This window comes from Cupressus sempervirens, chromosome 7 (assembly GCF_028749045.1).
Source record: "Cupressus sempervirens isolate cs-2001-9-10 chromosome 7, ASM2874904v1, whole genome shotgun sequence".
Classification (NCBI taxonomy): domain Eukaryota; kingdom Viridiplantae; phylum Streptophyta; class Pinopsida; order Cupressales; family Cupressaceae; genus Cupressus; species Cupressus sempervirens.
The window spans coordinates 806629551-806656938 of record NC_143124.1 but is presented as its reverse complement, the minus strand read 5'-3'; the positions used below and the strand labels follow the sequence as shown (position 1 = coordinate 806656938).

The following is a 27388-nucleotide window of genomic DNA, read 5'->3' as shown; positions in this document are numbered from 1 at the left end:
GGATAGGAGGCAACTGTCCTTTGAGATGGTGCAAGAATTTGATAATCTTGTTGCTCAGGATCGAGCTCCTTGTTGAGCTCTCCTTGTTGTATTCCTTTCTATCTTAATAAATTTTTACCCCTCTTTTTGCAAAGAATGTATATCGATTATTATATAGTCTTGGTCAAGACTGTCACAAATGAATTATTTCCAACTATATTTAAAAATAAATCTAGTCTATCAAATGTTGTATCTATTTTTATAGATTTTCTTTCTGAGTAGTAGGGCATTCTGGAACAAGATTTCATTACCTAAACAACCTAAATGACTATATCCTATCAATATAGATAAATATTGGCATGTTGTTAATTATTGTTTTTTATTTAATTATAATATTATATTATATTATATTTCATTTATATTGCCTATTCAGAGATGTAGTTCCTCCTCACAATTTTCATGTATATGGATCAGAGATGCCTGGCGCTCTATCTCAGGGAGATGTGTAGTTTCGAGACTCCACTTTGCAGTGGTTGACCCCCTAAAAGGTCACGGATCAGCCCCTCATCACCAACTTCTTCTTCTCCCCCTTGTCTCCAACGAGGGGGGTGAAGCGGACCTCCAGTGCTAACAATATCCCCATGACTGGCCACTCTAGATCAATGAGACCCTGCACCAAGTTTAGTATTACTACTACTCTTACTCATCAACGAAACCACTCCCATAACTCATAGTGACAGACCAGAGGTCCTTCATGCCTAGATTCATCTTGTTCGGTGTTGGAGTTCTTTCAGTGGAGGAAGGGCCCCTAGTTCTTGCCTCCTTGTTGGCCCCTTTTTTGTTTTGTTCTCACTTCCTCTTTCCTAGACATCATTTGGTGTCTTTTAGTTTGTTGCTTCCTTGCTTGTATGCTCTCAATCCCTTAAACCCTTGGTGGTCTTTTTTTGGACATTAATAGATTTATCTTATCTTATCTAAATTTAGAAAATTAGAAACTAAATGCTACTCTTCGTATAATACTATAGTTTGTTCATATTACAATACACTACATTCAAATTGTCTTATTGTTATTTTTAAAAAAAATTGTTTAAACTCATAAGTTTATTCATATCATATTTGTTAAATTATTACTTTTTTGGCAATTATTTTAATTTTTATCCTTCCCTCAATGTAATTCCTCCATAATAAAATAGGTCTATTCAAATAAATACAATGTTTATACTATTAGTTATTAGACCGTTCAAATTAATACTCTTTACACCTCATTTTTTTGGACCATCCAAATAAATAGTTATAATTTTTATTTTTTCATAATTCTATGTTCTTTGTGTTTGTTCTACAATTTGTTTCATTTAGATCTTTACTTTAAAAAATATATTTACACCACAACATTAGTGATCTCTTAAAATTAATTTTTCCACACAAAGTTTGAGATATTGATTAATCATTTTAATTGATAGTATGACAATTTGTTTGCTTTTAAATTAGCACTTTACTAACAAATACTAATAAGCAAAATTACCATAGCCCAAGTTTCACAAATGTGCACGTATTTACTTATATTATCTAACTTCGTTTTCCCTCTTTTTTTGTATTTATAGGATATATTGTATCTATCATTTACAAGTTCTACATCATACTCTTATATACTTGTTGTGTTAAGGTGCATCTTTCTATCTTTTGGTATCCTTACAACTTACGTTAGCCCAATTTTTCACTTTTTTCTTTGATACATGTTTGCACAAGGAATAATGGTCCAATAAATTTTCATCCATGTTATTTTATGTATGAGAACCTAACATTTTTCTATTGCCTTTTCTTTCATAGTCTTATACAATAGTGTGCTTGTGGTTCTATGTATATTACAAACATCTTATCCTTGAATTACATTCTTTGTTTCCATGCTCCTTAGTATTAAAAATGTTTTTTTTGTGTTTCTATTCTTAACAATGCTAAGGAGCATGGAAACAAAGAATGTAATGCAAGGATACGATGTTTGTAATATACATAGAACCACAAGCACACTATTGTATAAGACTATGAAAGAAAAGGCGATAGAAAAATATTAGGTTGTCATATATAAAATAACATAGATGAAAAATTATTGGACCATTATTCCTTGTGCAAACATGTATGAAAGAAAAAAGTGAAAAGTTGGGCTAACATAGGTTGTAAGGAAAAATATAGCAAAAGATAGAAAGATGCACCTTAACACAACAAGTAGATAAGAGAATGATATAGAACTTGTAATGATAGATACAATATATCCTATAAATACAAAAAAAAGAGGGAAAATAGAGTTAGATAATATAAGTAAATACATGCACATTTGTGGAACTTGGGCTATGGTAATTTTGCTTATTAGTATTTTTTAGTAAAGTGCTAATTTAAAAGCAAACAAATTGTCATACTATCAATTAAAATGATTAATCAATATCTCAAACTTTGCGTGGAATAAATTAATTTTAAGAGATCACTAATGTAGTGGTGTAATTTTTTTTTTTAAGTAGAGATCTAAATGAAACAAATTGTAGAACAACCACAAAAACATAGAATTGTGACAAAATAAAAATTATAACTATTTATTTGGATGGTCCAAAAAAATGAGGTGTAAAGAGTATTAATTTGAACAGTCTAATAACTAATAGTAAACATTGTATTTATTTGAATAGACCTATTTTATTATGGAGGAATTACATTGAGGGAAGGATTAAAATTAAAATAATTGCCAAAAAAAAATTTATTTTAACAAATATGATATGAAGAAACTTATGAGCTTAAACAATTTTTTTTTAATAACAATAAAACAATTTGAATGTAGTGTATTGTAATATGAACAAACTATAGTATTATATGAAGAGTAGCATTTAGTTTCTAATTTTCTAAATTTAGATAAGATAAGATAAATCTATTAATGTCCAAAAAAAGACCACCAAGGGTCTAAGGGACTAAGAGCATACAAGCAAGGAAGCAGTGAACTACAAGACACCAAACAATGTCTAAGAAAGAGGAAGTGAGAACAAAACAAAACAAAAAAACAAAAAAGAGGCCAACAAGGAGGCAAGAACTAGGGGCCCTTCCTCCACTAAAAGAACTCCAACACCGAATGAGATGAATCTAAGCATGAAGGACCTCTGGTCTGTCACTATGAGTTATGGGAGTGGTGTCACTAATGAGTAAGAGTAATAGTAATACTAAACCTGGTGCAAAGTCTTATTGATCTAGAGTGGCCAATCATGGGGATACTACCGACACTGGAGATCCACTTCAACCCCCTCGTCGAAGACAAGCGGGAGAAGAAGAAGGCAGTGATGAAGGGTTGATCTATGACCTTCTAGGGGGTCAAGCACTGCGAAGTGGAATCCTAAAATTGCATCGCCTTCTTGAGATAGAGCGCCAAGCATCTTTGATCCATATACATGAAGAAAGTTGTGAGAAGGAACTACACTCTCTAAATAGGCAATAGAAATGAAATCTTATATTATATTATATTATAATTAAATAAAAAACAATAATTAGCTGATAGGCTTTCCCTTTGGAATTCACTCCAATCGAAATTTGTCTTACGCTAACAAATGCTCATTGGTAAACCATTTCTCGATTGTGGTTTCTGAGATGATCCTCACACAATGTTGGATGTCAAAATCACACGATTCATTGTAGTCTTCCTCTGCACGCTATTTTGCTGCTCCTCCCCGTGTTATTTCTAGTCAGCATCACACTTATGGTCAAGCAACAGGGCTCTTATGGCTGCTTTGGTTAAAGATAGATATTTACCTATTGGAAATCCAAAAGCCATAACCTATAATGATAACCATGATCAGAGGAAAACATAAAACAAAAAGGAAAGGCTGCAAATCTGGTAATCAAATACAACTTGCCGCATTTACTTGTATCCCACATTTCTTAACTGGAAGAGAGAAAAATCAATAGAAGAGGATTTAGAATCTAGGTAATCATAACTCAAACCCAAATGGCAGCAGCTTTCATGGTTACCATGTTGCTTAAATATTGAGGGATTTGTCGCACTGTGACACCTCATCTGATTGTGATAATTCAATACTGGCATCTGGGAAAGGGTGGGCTTGATTTTTCAAGTCATTTTGCGCTCTTAATTGTTTGTTAATAGTTGTATATCTATTCCAATTCTCCCCCAAAAGCTGTTAATCTGTATACAAATAGATTTTAGTAAATATAATATTGTTACACTTAATACTTTTGAGATCAATAATCAAAAGTCTGAGGACGTTGAAAGGCATTTCTCAGATAGAACAAGAGCTACTTTCAAGGTCTTTTCTCAAACAGAACAAGATCATGGAAACTAGCTCTCCTGACCAATCAATTCAAAAAGTATGGAATTAAATCAGTAGTCACAGTAAGGAGAACTTCTTCTGAAACACACCTTATTCAACAATAGAATCATTACTGCTTCAAACATCTGATGGGCCCAAAGTGCATAAAATAAGTATGCTGACATCGGCTCATTACTTTCCTCTCCTCTATCACAACATTATTCCTTGCCCCTGAAATGGTACCCAAACACACAACATTATAATCTAAAACTGACAATATCGTCTAATACAAATATCTAGCTCATGTGCCTCTAATCTGCACAGATTTGATGGGCCTTGGATCTGTTTTGGCCGGTTTTTCTACCCTCTTCGGTTTTACTGCATAATCCTCCTAAAATGCCTATGACATTTGGATGTGGGCTCCACTCATATCCCCATTCCTCCAACAACTATAGAGCATGCAAAATGGCATCGCATTAATTAAAAAAAAAATTGCTCCATCTGTAATAGCACATTTCATCTGAAGCTTCTTCTAAGCAATGGTCTCTTCAAATTAGAACTACTAATATTGTCATCTTGTGACAGATTTGTGGCTTTTCTTTTCCTACTTCCAGCATCTGATGTCTGATCTACAAGCCCCCTTATATCTACTAAAGAGGACATCCTTCTTCTCTGTAAACAGAGATTTATTAGCCAAAAGATTCAAACAATATGATACACAATTTGACAAGAAGCTAAGTGAAATTTTTAATTTTGATAAAATTTTTTAAAAAAACAGAGAGAAAACTTACATTATAAATGCATTGGGCATTGGCATCGGGAGCAAACAGGTGGGTAATATCTTGCAGAGGTTGACTCTTTATGAAATGTAGGCCAGTAAATGATGTGGAAGATCTGCCTGCTAAAAATGGAGGAAAGTTCTCCTTGTCTTGATGTCGTTTGACAGAAATACCCAAATTCAGAGAGCTTGATAATGGAAGAATCAGATCTGCCTGCAACTCTATTTCCCCACTCTTCAATGGGTTTGAAGGAAAAATGGGGAAAGAATTGCAAAGACAAATGGGTGTTAAGTGCGGGACTTATTTGTAAGTGATTGATTAACATTGGCGGGTTGGTTTTTGAGAATTTGAAATTCGAAAGGAGTGAAAATGGAGTTAAAATGATGGAGGGAGAAACTCATTCACTAAATTTCAAAACCGCTTCCAAATTTGTACAATTTGAATTTTGGGGGCTGCTTAGATTTGCTGTAAAAATGGTGGGGTCACGACATTCTGTGTGGGTCCTTCCAAGTTTGCTGACGACTTTGAGATTCTGATCGTGCCCTAAATTTGGTAATGTCCTGACTAACATCTCACTTAAATTTGTATTAATGGAGTTTGTTGTTTACTTTGGATGGAATTATTTCTTTTTTAATCTTTATCTATCATTATCTATCTATTGGCTAAATATAAAATATAATATAATATTTTATATTTAATAAATATCCATTTTGGATAACTTTATAGAAAAGGTTTTTAGATGTTTTAATAGAACACATTTTATAAGTAATTGTTCTAGAAATAGTAAGTATTATCAATTATTTGATAAATCAGTTTTTAAAATTAATTATTAGATTTTATTTATTTATGACATGCATTTCTAAGAGATTGTGAAAATTTGATTACTTTAAGTTAGTATGTACAATTTTTAACTTTATAATAAAAATAATTAACAGTTTTTAATTGTTTGTCTTACATGGTATGTTTATCGCCGATGATAGAGGAGGAGAGTGCTGATATTTTTGTTATAAAATGTACTTATTTTGCATCTAGGTATCTACATTGATCATGGATAAAAACATTTCAATATCGGGTGGGACAAGATGTTCAGGTGCAAATCATGTATGTTCAAATATGTTTCATAAATATTTAAATTGTTATACATCATTACAAAATCTCAAGAGATAAATTTTGATTTTAAAAAACATGTATTTCTATGCCAATAAATGACAAGGGATAAATAAATAAAAGTATCGGATGAGCTCTTTCAATGATCGATATACTAAGAATATGTATTGGTTAGGCCTGCTATTACCACATCAGTGTTGTTCTCAAATTCACCCTTTACATAAGTGATCAACACCTCCTTAACAACTTCTTGCAGATGTCTTCTAGCCATTGTTGTGAATTCTGTAAAATAACATGATTATGTTATTGTGAAGAACTTGTATGCCCATAAAAATATATTACTAATACATTGTTATATAAACTAATACATCTAACTTCTTGTCTGCAATTTTTTTTAACAAATAGCCAAGACAACATGCACACAACTCTTTGAACAAGTTGTGGCAATTGGCCGCAATCCCCTATTGGATATAACTATAGTTAAATAATTAATGTTTGTCAAATGCTTTCAAGAGTATCTACCTTGAGATATAAGTTTATTTCTTCACAATATTGGATAGTCAACTACCTCGCCAATAAACATATTCTTGAGCTTCTAGACTGGGATTTATCAAATAGGGGTCTAACGTAAAGTGCTATAGTTTCCTGATAATATTGAATGAAATAGAGAATTATCAAAGGGAGCATAAGTAAAAACCTATTCCAAGACAACTATCGTTTAAGCAAAGACAAATTGAATTGACCAAGGATTTAATGATTTAATATTATGTATATGAATGGAGGAAGTAAATGAATTAATAGTTATATTTACTTAAGCCATCATCACTAAAAGAGGATTGAATTAAATATTAATGAAATAGATATATTAAAAATTAAGAATATATTTACAAAATACAAATATTATTATATATTAATCTAAATATTCAAATTTTACTCCTTATGTTTCTCATTTATCATTTGTTATTTATTATAGTTTAGAAATAATTTTATGATAACTATAAATATTACCTTACATATTTTTTATTATTATTATTTTGAAGGCAAAGACTTATATGGATTCTCTAACATAAACTTAGTTAATGTTAGCATCTTTTAATGCTAATTCAAACTAAATTTTGACCATTTTAATTGTACAATTAGAAAAAAAAAAAAAAAATTCTAATAAACCCATGGCTAATAAAATTGGGTGTGAAGTAGCTTTGGTCTAGTACCAATTTCAAGTCCATTATTTTTTCGACCCTAATTGAGTGAAGTAACACCGTGAAGGGTTGTCCATTTTTAGTCACTTTATTTTTTACTAAAATTGGATTCAATTATGTCTCATTTGGTTAAACAAAGTCTTTTTCTATTAGAATGAGGAGAGATTCACTATTAGGTTGGTAAAAAAATTAATGGTCATCTTGTCTTAGATATTTATTTGTGTTTAATATGCAATCTTATCGTTTTGGGAAATGATCGGTTATATTTCAATATTTGTGAGATAAATGGGCTAGTGAGGCAGATGCCCATCTTTGTTTACATCTACACCTCTATTCAAAGTAGTAGGGATCACAATGTCCACATCCTATATCAACTAAAAATAATTAATTAGATTTGTCTCCATCTTTCAAGAGTCTATTTCAATAATAAGCATACAATATAGCTTGGGTTTATAATAATTAACCTTGGGGTCATAGAAAATCAATATCTTAGTGAAATGGACAATTTTAGGTGTAAAAGAATGTATACACCTTTCTTCTATGAACATTGGTCTAGAACTCACAGTTCCTCTTATGACCCAAATCAACAATTTCAAGAAGTCACATTGTTGGTAATATAAACCTTTATTAAAGAGCATTATATACAAGAGGAAAACCTTTTCTTTTAATTTTATTTCCTATCTTTAAGGTAGAAGTGATACAATTTTATCATTTTGCAGTATTCTATTAAGTTGTGTATGCCCTTGTTGCATGTGCATCACACTTGTGGTGGAATATTTCTTGGATTTGATCGAATATCATTTCCATTTAATGGAGTGGTTTGCATCACAAATCGCTTTCTAGAAAACCAAAAAAGTTCAAATTGTTCAGCATTCTTTTTTAAAAAAAGATTGCATGATAAAATGAAATCAGGGGGTTATACATTGACATATTTGTGATAGAAACTTGTATGTGGATGCAAGATATACAAACTTCAAGGCAATTAGAAATACATCAATGCCAATAGTTCATTTTTCTTTTATTTTATAATTATTAGTATTTCTTTTAATAGAATAAATGATATTATCTTTTAACTCTCCAAATCTATTGTGCATGGGCTTAGTTTTTTATGTTTTGCAACATTATGTGATCAATTTTGGTATGCAATTTAACTTGTCTATCCTGGTGTCTTCTAGTTTTAATTGGCAGCTAATGTTATGGTACTATTAGTTATTGTTCTATAGCTAATATTTTTGTATAAATATTTTAATAGGTTAAATTTAGTTGTTATAAGTAAATTATTTGTACGAATGTTCTAATTGTTGTGTACTATTGAACCACTAAAACTGCACAATTCTTCTAATTACTATTATTTCCTCATCTACTAGATAGATGAATAAGCCAATATCGACACACTTGATAATAGTATGGTGTCATTTTGATTGGTGAAATGCGATGGATAGACTATTCAACATGCAAAGGAATATCAAAAATGAGTCCTTTCCTTATCATTTAAATTTTTGTTATACTTGATCTACAACTTATCATTTGACATTTATCTCTTCTCTTTATCATTACTAATAATAAATCATAAAGTGTGATAAAAATTGTTGATGAAATGTAATATAGACATTATCAATGACAATAATCATTTACAAACTATCCATCTAATAATAACAGAATAATAATCTCTTGGTTGAGAAAATCTCATTACAACACTTTTGTCTTGTTTAACTATTATGATGAGGAAGAAAACTTCATAACAAACACTTAAAGATATGAGTGCCTTGAGCATAGATTGGCCTAAGAGTTTCTATCCAATAATAACATAATCATAATGGGCAAACATTGGAAGCTCAACAAGTTTTGGTCCTTTTTATATCTAAGATTTATAAACTTGAAAATTTGGTTGACAATATTTTTGTTGTAAATTTATATTATGATTTTTCGACTTTTCTCTCTTAAGAATACAAAACCTACTTGTGTCATGTTGGAGCCCTCTGTGTGCCCACTTTTGAGGTTGTCACAATCTTTCCTCTTTAATGTCCTTGTATGCATAAATTTAAAGACAATAAATCATTTAGCAACTTTTAAAAGAAAAAAAACTAGCTCACAAAATAATGATGGAACTTATATAAAATAATAAGTAGAGGGATACAAATTACTCTACTATTCATATGTAATATTATAGCGTAAGATATCATATTAATAAATATCCTTAACTAGACATCCCAAATAATATATAATAGGATATCCTATACTATAATAACTATTAATGTCTTATAGAATATAAACAATTTATTATATTCTATGAATATACTATTAATAATAATGTACTAATAACTATGTCCCACTTATAATATTAGCTCAAGAAATATTAAAATGTGGGATACAAGAGAAGATTGTTTCATTATTAATAATATTACCTTTTTTGAAAGAGGGGTAAACGCTTTTGACCTGGAGCTATGAACCAGTGAGGCCACAAACAATATTAATAATATTACTATTAATAGAATGTTTTACTAATTACATTCACCATTTAATCATATGTACTTCATCTTTTCAAAACTATTTTCCTTTTTTTGTACGGGTTTTTGTTGGCTGGTCATGAATATGACTCAAATTATGTGTGTATTTAAATGCAAAACAAACTATTTCAACAATTGTACATTTCAAACCAATTCTTCAATCAGAATGTAGTACATTAAATAAAATATTAATGTTGTTTAATTTCTGAATAAGTAAATTGTACATTACTAAATTGAAATCCTTCTTTTGTTTTACATCTCTTTAATTTTGCTTTAAAAAGAAAAACCTATCGATGTACCTCTTGCACCTCTTTCTGGTGCAAGTGCTAGTTAACAACAACATGCCAATATTTATCTATGTTGATAGGATATAGCCGTTTAGGTTGTCTAGGTAATGAAATCTTGTTCCAGAATGCCCTACTGCTCAGAAAGCAAATCTATAAAAATAGAGACAACATTTGATAGACTAGATTTATTTTTAAATATAGTTGGAAATAATTGATTTATGACAGTCTTGACCAAGACTATATAATAATTGCTATACATTCTTTATGAACTAAGTACACGTAGATTTTATAGAAGGTGTACGAAGAGGAATATGCCCATCTACTAGACCAAAATAAATTAGCTTTTAATAGTGAATAACAAAACTATATTATTAGTTCTTCAATGTCCAATGTCTATTTCAAGTTTGCATAGGATTAAACACATTATATTAAATCCATAACACATTGCTAAGTGTAGTTAAGGTAGTCCTGGAATGCATGACGAATGATTGGAGCATTGCCTTGACGATAATGTTCATCTGTGTCCATTTCCCTCATGTAAGTATAAAATCTAGCACATTTAACATAATTGGCACAAAAATTCTCAAGCATATCATTTATAGCCAAAACGTCGAATTCTTTGACATCACATGTATGCCCACTTATTCCTTTCAGTTGTTCAACATTTATTTGACAAGCAAGATTAAGTGAACTTGTGTAATGGTCAATCTCTATTTCTAGAAATCCTTGGCAGTTGATGGATGAGTTTGAGGCAATTGACAAAAGTGGAATACTTATTTCAGACATGCTACTCGATATATAGATCTATAATCTGGTCTTGAAGCAGATGATGTACCATGACTTATAAAATAGTTGAAATGTTAAATATATGATGGAATACGAATTGTACATTATTTTGGGTTGATGGAGTGCAATATATTCATAATTATAAATATATACATGAATTTATTAAATTATATATATAAACCTCAAAGACATTTCCAAATACTTCTACATTCCCAAGTATTCAATGCATATCTAGATTCATTGTTTTAGTTCATGCATTTTTTTCACAATTTAATGTATTTTCAACTTATTTGTTGTTTGTACTCTTCGCTATGCACTTTAAGTTTGCTTTCACCATTTATAATGCTACATGTTTAATATATTTTGTTACAATTTTAGGAGGTTTCAATTGAAATTTTGAATACCCCTGGGTTGTTTTAATGATATTAGGTGATCAAGAGTTTAGAAGGGAATTTCAATTTAGATTGGGGAATGTAAATTTGGGAAAAAATTAGACTTGGGCGGCTCTTCAGAAGGATAATTTGAATATGCAAGGCATAATATTTTATTTATCTCTAACATCTTACAATACGACTGAGGATAGTTCACATTTTGCTAAGTTGTAATATTTTAATCTAGGGATTCAATTGATTTTTAAAAGTTATGCAATGTTAAAAATCTCATGTTGTGTAACAATTTAAATTTTTTGCAGCTGGTATTTGTTTTACTTATTTGACATTGGAGTTTTTTTTCAGGCATTTTCTATACTAGGCTCGTTTTTATATTCAAACTAATGTTTTTTTAATATTAATTAAAGTTTGTTGGGTCCACTTTTGATCACTCTAAGCTAAACTTTTTTGTCATTTATATGCTTGTCTTCAATGATGATCTGAATGTTTATGCTTGTCTTCAGCGATGATATGAATAGTTTTGCTTGTTACATTGTTAGGATTTCATATGTTGTGTTGTACTTGTGAAAACCCCTGAAATTGGGTGTTTTTTTATTGATTGTAAACATCTTAAGTGTAAAGTTTGAAGTTAAGAGCGTAATTGTGACTTTGGTTGTCAAAGGAATTCGCTAGGAGCTATGATTTTTGTTGATGTGGAATTTTTGAGCTCTATCCTTTGTGTTAACATGGATCAGTTTTATTTTTTCCTCCTTGGACATAAATGCTTGTAATTGGGAGTGTTTCTTTTAAATTTGTCTACAATCAGTCATAATCTTGTTGTTCGTTTTCATGGTTTTACCATTTCATAATAGTATTGTTATAAATTTGTATACAATCAGTCATAATCTTGTTGTTCATTTTCTTGTGATATATTTACCATCGCCCGTGAGTCGTCACCTGTGAGCTGAGCTGCCTCTATGTTGTCGTCACAGCCTCCTGCCTCCACTCGCGAGCCATCTCACCTGTGGACCCTCACTTTTCCCATGAGCGGTTCACTATCCTTTGTCTTCTGCCACCGAGACTTCTAATTCTGCCACTCAAGAACCTCTCAACTCTGCTACGCCCTACTCGCCATAGTCGTGGTCTATTCGAGAGCAGTCGTTTTTCTGACTCCACTCCTCACTACTTCCACATCTTCTATTAGAGACTTTACCATAGGGAAATTGTCAATGACTAGTTCGGTGCCAACCTCTTCAAACAGGTTCCAACTGTTCGACGAATTGTGCATCACATTTTGGTTCCAGATTCTTTGCCTACTGCCATTCTCTTGACTTGAACCCACTATTATGTGGAGGTATTCGGTGGAATTCAACACATCTATTATGGAATCACGACACATGATTTGTTAAACTCTTGGAATGGTTGGAACGGTTAACTGTCTATAAACTGTTTGACAAAATGCTTGGTCTGTGGTAATGCTTTGAGTTTCCAGGGGCACCTTCTTTTTGTGGGTGTATCTTCCTTCTTTATGAGCCATGACACCCTTATCTGATCCAACTACACTCTAGCCACTCGTTGATCACTTGACTACAGTGGAGTCTACTAATGTTTTCCTACAAAGTGTTGTTTCTCAGTCAACTTCACTATATATTAAACTCGTAGAACGGTTGGCTTTGTTGGAATCCAAGAACCACACTCTACAAGATACTGTGCAATGTCTAATCACTAAAAATTCAAGCCTCAAGGCTAATCTGGACTCTGCTACCATGCAGCTCATGGAGTTAGACACTATCAAAGAGAAACAATCAGAGATCATCGATAGGCATTCTTCATCGTTAACAAGGACTAAATTGAAGGTGAAGTCTTGGGCTTCTTTATGCAGCTCTGCGGCTGAGGCTCCCCTTTCAAGCGTTGAGAAGTTAGTACAAGGGAAGATGGACAATAAGCAGGTTAGGCAGACCCGTGAACTAAACTTACAAGTCTGTGGTGTCTCCTCCATTGATGATCCCTCGACTGCTAGATACTCTTTCCTCAAGGATCAGCTCGACATTTTAGATATCACTCTTGATAGGTGTTGGTTAGGCCCTGATGGTACTTGCTTCATCTGGTTCCTCTCTCTCTGACAAGTTGTGGGCTCTTAACGAAAACAAAAAAATATTCTCTTTCCCCTAAGATCTACCTAGATGAGGACCTCACCTAATCACAGGTGGCAAAACTCAAGCAAGCTTGTGCCCTCATTGTGGCAACCAAACAAGAGGGTAAATATGCGGTCATCAAAAGTCTTAAAGTAGTAATCTGTGACACCTTTCCTACAGGTTGGGTTTCGAGGGTAGCCTCTAAGGCCAAATTAAGGGCTCAACGATAGTTGAGCACAGGCTCTTTGTGCCTCAACTACTGGAACAATAATTGTATCCTCTGGTTTATGCCTGGCTTACTTAATGACACTATTAGTTCTGTTGACCTTCTTTTTATTACATAAACACATGAGAGCCCCATGCATCCTCTTCTCAGTATTTTTGGCTATCAGTGACTCTCCTCTTTTAGAGACAAGGTCAGGTGCTCTGGTGGGGTCGCTTGTCTTATTCGAGACCACCTTTTTAGTAAAATTTCCTTGGTTCACTTCGACAGCTATGCCAGGTTCATGTGGATTCACATTGATTAAGGGACCTTTCTCTATAGAGATACCTATATCATTGTCTGCTACTTCCTGCCAGCATCTTCATACTATGCAGTCCACATCACTGAGGGTGGAGACCCCTATGAGGACCTTCTTGAGCACATTACTAGATTCTCTATCATGGGGGACATCAACATTTTGGGAGACTTTAACGCACAGATCAGAGACTTACAGCCTCCTCTCCATGATCGTAGGTCTGATCCCATGTGTACAACTACTTCTGATCCTAGTTCTATAGGTCTGCTTCAGCTCTTCAAGGATTGTCAGGGGCCCTTCACTAGGTATGGTCATAATTTGCTACAACTTTGTTAGTCTTCTCACTTAGTGATATTGAATGGTCTCTCTTGATTTCCTAGATCTAAACTCTTCGCTTGTTGGCCACATAGTGATGGTGCTAGTGTTGTAGACTATGTTCTCTCTACTGACTCCTTCATCCCTCTAATTTGCCACTTTACCATCTCTCGCCTTCCTCTATGTGACCATGCCCTCTTTAGCATCACCCTTTGGGGACCCTTGACACCTCCTCCCCCTTGCTTATCTGCTTCTTCTTGCCCCTCATCTTCTAGCAAACTTCCCCCATCTCCCCTCCCCCCATGCACACACTTCCTTTTGCTTCTCCGATGGTGACACTAAGCTCTTCATCCATCACCTTAGATGGCTTCTCCCCTAGGACCCCTTCCCTGACTCCGGGGAAGTCACCTCCATGTTCCACTCACTTGCTTCTGCCTTGTGGGAGTCTACCCTTCTCTCTATTCCCCACTGCACCTCCACACTCACCCCTCACCCCACTCGTAGGTCTTGCCCCATGAACTAGTGGTTCGATGAGGATTGCAAATCCTTTCATCGCTTGCTTCGCTCTGCTCCACCCACTTCTTCCTCCTCTTCCTCTCAGTTGAGGCTCAACTACCGCTGCTTTCTTTGCCATAAGAAATGGAAGTTCACTTTGCTACAATGTAGATCTCTTTATGCCACATTCTTATAGTCTTGGGTCCCTTTCTTACAATGCTTTTTATTTGAGTGGTTTGTTTCAACTTCCCTAACTCTAGGTCATGACATATTATCTATCCAATTTATAAAATATGGGCCAGCCTCTGACCCCAAAAACTACAAGACCATCATGGTCGGGTATACCTTCACCAAACTCTATGCGACTGTGTTGAACGGTATCTTGTCCAGAGAGCTCAATCAATGACATTACCAAGCTAGAGGTTAGGCTAGGTTTGGTACAGATTTTCAAACCACTGATGACATTTTGACTTTACGGGCCATCATTGAGGAGGCTCGCCACCGCTCGACAAAAGTTTATTGTTGTTTTGTTAACTTTCACAAAGCCTTCAACTCTATTCCTCGGGCGGCTCTCTTTCATCGTCTTAGGGACATCAAGATCTTAGAGATTCTCCTTACAGCTATTATGAGGTTATACGAGGGCATTGTGGGCATTTTCAAGACTCCACAAGGCTTCTCTGATCCTATTTAGAACACTATCGAGGTGAAACAGGGCTATCCTCTCTCCCCCACTCTCTTTGGCATCTACATCAACGAGCTTGAGGCATTTCTCCATGATTGCTCGCTCCCTGGCAATAGTTTTTATTTACATCAAGTATCAAGATCTCATTCTCCTATTTGTTGATGATGTAATTCTCCTAGCATCTTCTCCCGATGGTCTTCAGCAACTCCTTGATGGCTTGGCCTCTTTCTATGACTCACGTGAGCTAGTTGTAAATCTATGCAAGACTCGAGTTGTGGTCTTCAATTGTTTGAGGACATCACATCTCCATTTTTACTTCCAAGGTACCAAGATCGAGATTAAATCTTCATATCCGTACTTGGGGTTAAATTTTATGGACCTTGGTTGAGCTTGAGAGCACTCATGCAGCCTAGCATCAACAAGGGGCTCGGCTCCCTCGCTATTCTTGAGCGACAGTGCTTTCGACACCATGACTAAGATGTCCCTTCTTGACTCCATGGTCAAGCTAACTGCCCTCTATGGCTCTACTATTCAGGGGCCCTCCCTCTTGGAATATGATTGGGCCTTTATTGAGAGAGTCCAAACTCTTTTCCTTTAGCACATTATCAGATGTCACCTATTTACACCATACAGCATCATTCTGGCTGAGTTTGGTGCTCACCCTTTCAGATTGGGGACCATCTTTGATTTAGTTTGGCTTCTTCACCGGCTCTGGAGCTTCGTTGATTCCTCATAAATATTCCTACTTGGCTTACTGTTCCTCGATGGAGGTTGCGGGTTCAAACTTTGGTCACAGGTCTCATTGTTGGTACACCCAGGTCTTTGCTCTCTTTGGCTTTATTGGTATTAGTTTGGATCGTCTTCCCCCCTCCTAGTTTTCTCTAGACGCTCCAGCCCATCTTCGTCCACCTCAGCAAGAGTTGAACGAGCCTGTTAGACTTGACATCCATAGACAGTATGTTATCATGACCTAGAGGAATCCCCTAGGTCGGCTTCGTCTGCGCATGGTCTTCTATGTTGAGCACTTCCTTGATATCCTGGATAGGATCATCTTACGCCCCTAGTACCTCACTCATCATTGGACTCAAGCTTTTTGCATCTCCTTGGGATCTTTTATTGTGGGATCTTACTGGATATGTATTTAGACTAATCACCAGATTGGCAAGGAGGACAGGATCTGTCGGCTTTGTCACCTCAGGGAGGTCAAGACTGAGTCTCACTTTATTTTTCACTATCCCATTTAACATTAGATTTGAGGGAGATTCTACTATTTTTTTAGGGAGTGTTAGTCTCTTCCCTCATTCTTCAGATATATTGACCAACACTGTCTTGCACTCTACCTTCAGGAGACCATGTGGCTTCAAGAGCACACTATACAACTCCAACTTTGCTCGACATTGACTCCTACGTAGCTCATCACCTCTTTCTTCAATCCTACAATTCTTGCCCGAGGATCGAAACAGTCTCTCTGGCCTATCTTAGCTCACACCAGATCTGTGAGACCCCATAGAGATCACACTCGGCAGCGTCCCTCTAGTAGAACTCAGAGGCGACCTTCTAGAGTACCTAATTTCTCTAATGTCCACCTTTCCATTTTGGACTACTTCTCACCTGTGAGGAGTTCTTAGCTGTTGTTATTCCCTTTTTCTTGGTTCTTTTATTGTTTTGCTTTCACGTTCTTTTTGCAGACACTGTTTGGTGCTCCCCCCTATTGGTGTTTGCCCTTTTTACTGTTTCCAGTCCCTTATACCCTCGTTGGTCTACTCTTGGACATTAATAAATTTATCTTATCTTATCATATGTGTGTCATTTGTTACTAAAATCCATTAATATTAAATAAGACTAAAGATATATAAATTTTTATGTATTTTCATTATATATGTTAAGGCGAAGAAAAATTAGGATCATAGTTTGGATTAAAAAGTACATATTGGTTATTAAAAGCAATCTATGAAACGTAGAAATATTGAAGCTATCTATTATGTTTTATTTTAAGTTAATATATACTACTTTAAATAGATGTATATATTTAGAAATGGATAATTATTTCAATTGAATATTTCTGTAAAGAGAGACCACGTACTAAGAAGATTAAATTATAGATTTTCTAAATTGATATGGTTTAATATATTTTAAAATATGTGTAAATGGTGTAAAACAATATTAATTTTTCATATATCACAATAATTTTTAAGTTTGGACGACCTAAATGTGTAGCTCTTAATTTAATTTTTATATTACTATTTTATTTTTTTAAACTTCATTACTATGAAAAAGTATTTTCATGTATACCCCTTTATGTGTCTTTATACTCAAGTTCGCTAGCCAAACTTTGGGCCAAGTCTATTTAAAAATCGTGTACATTCTTATAAATGTAGTCACACTTATGGCTTCAAGATGGTGATTTTTTTAATGTCCACTCCACTCCATAACCACAAATTAACGTACGGTTTCTATTCCATCATATATCTAATATTTCAACTCTTTTTTTAGGCCACGACACATCACCCGCTTCAAGACCAAATCATAGATATATCAAGTAGCATGTCTGAAATAAGTATTCCACTTTCATCAACTACCTCAAACTCATCCATCAACTACCAAGAGTTTCCAAAAATAGAGAATGAGTATTACGCAAGTTCACTTAATCTTGCTTGTGAACTAAATGTTGAACATCTTAAAGTAACAAGTGAGTGTACATGTGATGTCAAAGAATTCGAGGTTTTCGCTATACACGATATGCTTGATAATTTTTGTGCCAATTATGTTAAATATGTTGGATTTCTATACTTGCCTAAAGGAAATGCATGTTGATGAACATTATCGTAAAAACAATGCTCTAGTCATTCATCGTACATTCCAGTACTACCTCAACCACACTTGGCAATGTGTTATGGATTTAATAATAATGTGATATGTCCTATGCAAACTTCAACTAGACAATGACCATTGAAGAACTCATGATATAGTTCTATTATTCACTTTTCTAAGTATTTTTTTTTGTCTAGTAGATGGGCCTATTCCTCTTCATACACTTATAAAATCTGTGTGTACTCAGTTCATAAAGAATGTATACCGATTATTATAAGTCTTTGTCAAGACTGTCATAACTGAATTATTTCCAACTATATTTAAAAATAAATCTAGTCTATCAAATGTTGTCTCTACTTTTATAGATTTTCTTTCTGAGCAGTAAGGCACTCTAGAACAACATTTCATTACCTAAACAACCTAAACAACTATACCAGGCTATCAATATAGATGAATATTGACATGTTGTCAATTATTGTTTTTTATTAAATCATAATATTATATTATATTATATACAATTTCTAAATTTAAAAAATTAGAAAATTAGAATTTAAATGCTACTCTTCGTATAATACTATAGTTTTTTCATATTACAATACACTATATTCAAATTGTCTTATTGTTTTTTAATTTTCAAAATTTGTTTAAGCTCATAAGTTTCTTCATATCATATTTGTTAAATTATTATTTTTTTGGCAATTATTTTAATTTTATCCTTCCCTCAATGTAATTCCTCCATAATAAAGTAGGTCTATTCAAATAAATACAATCTTTACTATTAGTTATTAAACTGTTCAAATTAATATGAGCTTTACACCTCATTTTTTTGGACCATTCAAATAGATAGTTATAATTTTTATTTGTTCTTAATTCTATGTTCTTTGTGGTTTTTCTACAATTTGTTTCATTTAAATCTTTTTTTTTTAAATAATTACACCACTACATTAGTGATCTCTTAAAATTAATATATTCCATGCAAAGTTTGAGATATTGATTAATCATTTTAATTGGTGGTATGACAATTTGTTTACTTTTAAATTATCAGTTTACTAACAAATACTAATAAGCAAAATTACTATAGCCCAAGTTCCACAAATGTGCATCTATTTACTTCTATTATCTAACTTTGTTTTTCCTCTTTTTTGTATTTATAGGATTTATTGCATCTATCATTTACAAGCTCTACATCATACTCTTATCTACTTGTTGTGTTAAGGTGCATCTTTCTATCTTTTGCTATATTTTTCCTTACATATTACATTAGCCCAACTTTTCACTTTTTTCCATACATGTCCACACAAGGAATAATGGTCCAATAAATTTTCATCCATGTTATTTTATATGACAACCTAATATATTTTTATCGCCTTTGCTTTCATAGTCTTATACTTATACAATAGTGTGCTTGTGGTTCTATGTATATTACAAACATCTTATCCTTGCATTAGATTCTTTGTTTCCATGCTCCTTAGTATTGGAAACATTTTTTTTTGTGTTTCTATTCTAAACAATGCTTAACACATCTCCGCTAATAATAGGTTCATTACGAATCCATTTAGCTATGTCTTTGTCCTTGACACAAGATGCTATTACACTTCTCAATAGTGACAACTTAGTTGTGCATCTGTTTCTTCAAGTGTTTTTGGTTGCACCAATTGGTCATACAACCCAATCGACCACTAGGCACAAGTTAGAACTCTTTGATGGGATCCACTTACAAAAAGCTACCTTGCCAAGCAATTATACTGACCTTGTCATAATAGGACAAATTCAAAAGGGCACTATAACCCAACTTACTGGTTTACTATTCCTACCATTTGTTCCTCAAGGTAAGCCACCTATTGTAGAATCTTTCTTACAATAAACTATTTTTGTTGTTCCATCCAAGTACACAAAATACTTAATATACAAATCTTCTCTTTTGTGTAGGTGGATTGTAGTCTCCAAACTACTAGTCTCCTCTGCGACACATGCAATAATCGGTGACCCCACCTTCTTCGGAGAACTTGAGAGACTTGTAGAAAAGGAACGACCTTCTTCAGATACATTGACAAATGCAAAAGAACTTCTCACATCTGTTCCACCAACTCCTCCAAAGTCAATGTTTGGCTTGCATGCATCCCTAATGAAAAAACCTCCCCCCACTACTATTTCTCCAGTTGGAAGCTTGAATCCTTTCCAACCACAATGCATAATACAAGGTCATGTTATTGCAAAGAAAGATATCCAACATTTCAAAAGCAACAAAGGAAATGGGCACATGTTTAGTTTTGATATGGTTGATAGTGACAGAATTGAAGTTCGTGTCACTTGCTTCAATGCAATAGAAGACCTCCATTTCCAACATATTCAACTTGGAAGTGTTTATACATTGACTCATGGTACTATCAAATCTACAAACAAATTTTATAATAAGCTTAATAGTGATATAGAAATCACATTGATTGATGATTCTAGGATCAACCGTTGTGAAGATGATTGCTTAATTCCAACACTACATTTCTCATTTATGCACATTCTAGATATCTTGTCTCAGAATGCTATTTCTTCTCTTAATCTCATTGGAATTGTTATATGTGTTGATCCTTCCTCTACAATAAAATGCAAAAGTGATGCAACTGAGGTCATTAGGCGGAGTCTCAAACTTATAGATATGTCTTCGTCCACTATAACTGTAACTTTGTGGGGTAAAGTGGTTCAAACAGAAGGCAGTGAATTGCGAGAAATGTACCATCTAAAAAAGGTTATTGTTCTTTCTATAAAAAATGGTTGCGTTGTTGAATACATTGTAAGGTGGTGAATACATTGGCAACAACGCAATTGTTTGTCAACCCTGATATTGATGAGACAAAGCAACTATTATCTTGGTTTGCATCAAATGGCCCAAAAATCCTCCTACCCCAAAAACACCTTGCAGGGTCATCCACCATCTTTAAAAAAAATACCATCTCATCTATCATTGAAGAACCTTCACACACATTAGAACTAGTACAATGCATTGTTAGAGCAAACTTGGTTTTCATTAAGACCAAAACTACCTACTATCCAGCTTGTCCCAATGAAATTGTGGGGAAACAATGCAAAAAAAGAGTAGAACAAAATGTTGATGGACATTGGTCTTGTTCAAAGTGTCTAGCTACTTTTCCAGAATGTAACTATAGAAATGTTCTTCAAGTCAAGATTGAAGACCCCACAGGTGGTGTTTGGGCAACAACTTTTGATGAGGTTGCAACTAAACTCATTGGGATACCTACAAAGGAACTATATATGCTACAATTCAACTGTGAAATTGAACATTTTGTTTGACTTTGTTATTAAAAATCTACAATAATGTCAATTCCATTTTACCCTATCAAACCACATGGAAACATACAACAATGAAACACGTTTAAAATCAACTATTGTTGATGTGAGAAAAATTGGTTTTACTAATGAATGCAACTTTTTGTTACAAGGTATTCCTTCACTTTGTCTTTCAAGTGCTACATAGCACCACTATCCTATGAACCTTTATATGTACCTCTTTACTTATCTCTTCTTCCGTACTCACTTTATTTTTTCCACTTCTATGTCTTCTATCTATGTACAAAGTTTCAAGGCCCCTTCAAAATTTGTTACATACACTAGACCTAGAGATAACATTTTATTTATGGTTTTATTAAAGCTTCTAATGAAGCTAATACTTGTCTTGTATACAATTGTGCAACTCATATTTTTTTGAATATGTAACTGTGGCATTTTTAATATTCATATTGCTTATGTTTAGCTTTATGATGTTGCTTTCTTGATGGCTTACAATTATATAATGTAGTATACAAACCAATTCATTATACATCCACATAGATTAGTACTATAACCTTTATCCTACAACTCTCGCAAGAAAATTTTGTCATGTAAATTGTTAATTACCCAAGATTAATTGTAACACATTATAGCTTGCTATGAAGTAACAATTACTTTTGTTGCTACCATACGTTCTCCTACACTTATATATTATCAAGGATCAAAGTTATTGATCACTTCTTTTGTCTTCTTTAACGAATACAAAAAATGAACTCAAATCGACATGATTTAGATGGACAACTTAATTTAACTAGTCCTGTTGATCTTCAATCTCGTGAAAGTAGTTGGTTGTATTATGCTAGCCATAGAGCTGAAAATAGTGTGTGTCATAGCATCCATCACACATCTTCCTCCCACACCTCTATTGTTCATACACTCTAGTCCTGCTCCCACCCTTCTACTACCACCCCACATCAATTGGTCATTCCACTCACTCCAACACTTCGTCCTACACAAACCCCTCCACCTCCACTTTCACTTGTACAAACTTCTAGCAGCCTTTCACTCTTCAATAGCCCTGATCAACTACAGTCTTGCAAGAGAAGGCACTTGTATTATGCTCATCTTAGAGAGGAAATAAGTGCTCACTGAAAAGTCCAGCACATGCAATCACTCCACCAACCATCAGGTGCAATGATGTGCTAATCGATGAGACCACATTATCGCTACTTTCAAATACTACTTTTGACCTCTCTGAAATGCTTTGCTCTTTCATAACGAACATGACGAGCCTCAATCAACCAACAATGACCTTGAAAAAGAACCCATTGACCAAAAATAGTTCATACAAAATTCTACCTCATTTATGGTTAGTGTATCAAACAAACAACGTGAGTTGCAAATCATTAAAGAATCTTTGCACCTCGACCACAAACCAAACACCATACTCGACTGACCCTACATTAATTTGATGCCCATTAATGAGTACACCACTAAGGGATTGCTTGATATGGCATTTCCAACTCTATTCCCAAAGGGAACTGTACAACACATGCAAGCCCAGGTAAGAGATGTACAACTTTATGAATATGCTCTGCACCTTATGCGATTTCATGACGATAGGTTCAATTAACACCCTCGCTTTAGATACTTCTTCCTTAACCTTATGATGTGTCGTTGTAGCCAAGCTCTAGCATCAATGTTTATTGAATGAAAAATTCATGATAATATACCTTCCACTATAAAAGTCCTCCGCTCCCACTTAACAAACCTGCCTGATTGTCAATTCGCTGAAGAACTAATGCATTTTGGATCCACCTTATGAGGTACATGCTCATACTGGAATAAACATCACACAAATCAAACAGATTTGATTACCCAAGTAGTTTATCCCACATTATTCTTGACATTAAGCGCAGCTAACACAAAATGGCCCGACCTACATGTTGTTGTTTCCCCAAATGTAGCATTTACCAACCTAAACAACAAACAATGAATACATAATGTGATTAGAAACCCCCATTCAACAAAGTTATACCTACATCAACGTTTCACAATCTTTCGTGAAGAGGTCATTGAGAAACTAATGGGTGCAGTCAATGATTGGTATCATTACGAGTGGAGAAACCAAGGGTCTACTCACATTCATGAGTTCATTTGGATAAAAAATGCACCCAATATGGATGCATTGGATTGGGGAAACCCTATCAAAGTAAGAAAGGCCAAAGAATTCTTCGACCAATATGTCACTACTTGGAACCCTCGATCCAAATGTGATATTGAAAATGTTATTCATAAGGCCCCAACTGACGATCCATGCTTGCTCAACACACGTGCAATATATGCTACTAATCCACACATTGACTATGAAGAATTGATTAATCATTTTCAATGACACCAAATGCATCGAGTGGACTTGCCTACGAAAGAAAGGCTACCAAATATAATGTAGGTATAAAGGACCTTGGAAAGAATGTGGTGATTCACAATTGCTTTGTGATGATTCAAGTCATAAGTCATACGAGCCCGCACCCAATGATGATAGGGTTACATCCATAATCCACATATGCTCTCTATATGAAGGGCAAACATAGATTGCCAACCTGTCACCTCATGACTTCTTATTCTCAGATAAATCACCAAATACGCTTCTAAAGCAAAGAAAAAATCTAAGAGTTGTGTTAATATGCTATCAAGGATTTTTTTAGATGTTGACCAACAAGATAATGTCATCAAAGCATACCAAAAAATCATGGTAGAAAATGTTTCTGAGCACTATCTCAGTGCACAAGAAACATGCCACATGCTACAAAAACTTCCTCTTGTCATTTGTAACCGCCATTTCATATCGCTCAATGTATGAAAAAAATTCTTTCATCGCATTAAACCAACTACTAATGGACATGTAATACAATCTACCTACATAAAAGCCTATGTAAAGAGCCCCACACACTTAGAGCTACTTTCACTCATTGATTCAACTAGATCTTATACATATTTTGCCAATTATAAAGGGTGGAAATGGCTTCCTAGAGATGACAAAGAAATTGTCCAAGTCTTCCCAAAATTTTATATGGTTCCACCTGAAGACTCTGACAATTTTGAACTATCCTATTGGAGTTAGCTCCTTTTGTACAAACATTTATGCTATGTCACAACTTATATTGGTCTTTCCAAAGAAGATATCATTACTCATTGGAAGGCCATGTCATTGTTGAAATACAATGTTTGGCATATTGATCGCAGAGACCAAACTGAAACTGACTTGGGAGAAGATAATGGAAGTGAGGACGAGCTATCTCTACAAGACCCACCAACACATGAGTTCAATCACAACTACGAGTTGTCACGTAAACAACAGTTGGGCCTTTCACTAATTTTAGATCATTTCATAGGCAATTGTTATATTGAACCTTTGTACATGCTCTTGCAAGACACATCAGGAACGTGCAAGTCATATCTAATTAATTGTATACGAACTTCTCTCCAAAATAATTCCCCATATGGCTTAACTCCTATCCTAGTTCTTGCACCAACAAGAATTGTCGCACTTAATATACATGCAACCCTTAAGATACCAATTAAAGAAATGAAACCACTACAAGGAAAAATGTTAACAACTTTCCAAGAAGACATGAAAAATATCAAATATATTATGTTCGATGAGATGAGTTTCATAGGCCCAAAATTGCTACTTAAAACTGATTCTAGGTTATGTAAGGCATTTCTCCACCAACAACACATTTCTTTTGGGGATCTATCTATAATTCTAATTGGAGACCTCGCACAGCTTCCACTTATTGTGGACAAACCTATCTATGTAGCACACACGATAGCTCGAAATCTTTGGCTCAAGTTTAATATCATTGTAACATTGCAAACAATTTTTAGACAAGATGGTGGCAACCCAACACAAATAAAATTTCGTCATGAACTACAAAACATGTGCAATATAAAATTATTTGAGGATGACTGGAAATTACTAATGACGTGCACAAACAAACACCTTCCACCAAATGAGCAAGTGGACTTCAACCAAGCAATACATTTGTTTGCCACAAATGAACTAGTTGCTTTACAGAATTAAAGAAAACTCAAACAACTAAATGCACCTATTGCACTCTATATAGTTGTAAATACACAACGCAAATATGTTGAAACTTATATAGATGACCAGCTCTTATAAGAAGTTCTCCTATGTAAATTCCAACGTGTCATTCTTACCACAAACCTACGGATACAAACTGGTTTTGTCAATGGATATCTTCGTGAAGTAAAGGACATTGTATATGCCCCATCCTCTAAGCCTCCTAAGTTGCCAACATATGTTACTATGTTGATGTTTTGATAGCTTTGATAGGATAAACCTGTGAAGTCAAAAGAAGTTAATATAATCACAATGATATATATATATATAATTAATGTCATTATATTTATTGTTGAATAGACATATCCTGAAGGGACATGTCTATTCTCTTGATTTATTCCTCATACAAATTCGAGAACGTTGCTATTTGAAAAACACATACTGAATAGAACGGCAGTGCTAATACACTTGCAGCAGTCCTCTAAAAACAACATGGTAGCAGAGCAAGTTCTTTACCAACCTGTGAAATTTCAATAATGAAGACACATTATAACACAGAAATTAAATTTATATTTCCATGAGTCTTTAGAATAAATAAAATCGGGGGAAAATTAATCTTTCGATAGTGCTGGTTCTGGAGATAGAAGCAAGCGCCCGAGAGCGAGATACTCTCTCTATTCTTCTTTAACAACAATGAGTTGAATACATGGATTACTAAGTCTGGCGGCAGATATATCAATTCATTTAAATTCAGACTATAGAAAGACATATCCTTTCAAGCATCAACAATGACTGAGTCATAGCAAAGTCAGTTTATAGGGAGATTCATCCAATTATTCACAGAATCATTTAATGTAAGGAGAGCATTATCTGCAGTCCAAGATGCAATGATTCTTCAAATAAATGTGTCTCTCATATGGGAGACTGTGGCCATAGTTTATATGGTAGATTTCGTGGAGAAGAAACAGTGAGCCATGTCAGTTATAACAGGAGCCACTTATATTACGAGACAAATAATAATATCCGTGTATAGACAATCAATAATATTGAACTGTTATTGTATGCTTAAGAAATTCATGTACAGGGATAATATTTTTGCAAATGAAGAGAATTCCTTACAACCTAGATGGGGCCTTATTTGTTGCATTGCAAAGCACTGATGCATGGCCCTGATTCTCCTGAACTGATAGAAAGGGCGATAAATTAATTGGGACATATAGGGAGTGCAAATCAGAGATATCGAATAAAACATCATCATATTTTGGGTAGAAAGAAAAGAAAAGAAAGAAAAACATTACTTCCATCGGTAAAAGGATGGGTCACGTGTTGACAGAGGAAGGGATCTACGTATGTACTTCAACTAACAAAAGATATAAATAATTGAGCCAAAATACCATGGTGGCATAACCCTTATAATAAGGATAGCCATCGTTTGGGGGCCACATGGATCTAACTTTGTTCTCTGTGAATTTATGACCATAGTGAAATTGTAAGCGATCACAAATGCAACTACTGCAATTTAGACCTGCCTCCCAAGCCAATGAGAGCCATCACATTGAGTAGGGTCTTTAATACGCTGAGATTTGATAACCTACCACGTGTTTTAAAGGAAATTGGACAGGATTAGAGAGGAAATCATATGAAGTCACTTGATAGTTCCTAAATTATATAGAAGAGAGAGATTCATTAAGAAGTGGTATCTAATTTTTCGAAAGGTAAGCATGATGTTTAATGAAATGTGCTATTTAAATTCTTTTGA

General features: G+C 34.1%; 1 long non-coding RNA gene and 1 pseudogene across 5 annotated transcripts in view; one reads left to right on the top strand and one right to left on the bottom strand.

The window, feature by feature from the left end:
• Positions 1-27388, top strand: part of LOC149549839 (uncharacterized) — a 78688-nt gene that overhangs the window by 43230 nt on the left and 8070 nt on the right. The gene's annotated exons all lie outside the window — the stretch shown is intronic.
• LOC149549840 (uncharacterized) overlaps positions 1-27388 on the bottom strand; it is a 49853-nt pseudogene that overhangs the window by 16375 nt on the left and 6090 nt on the right.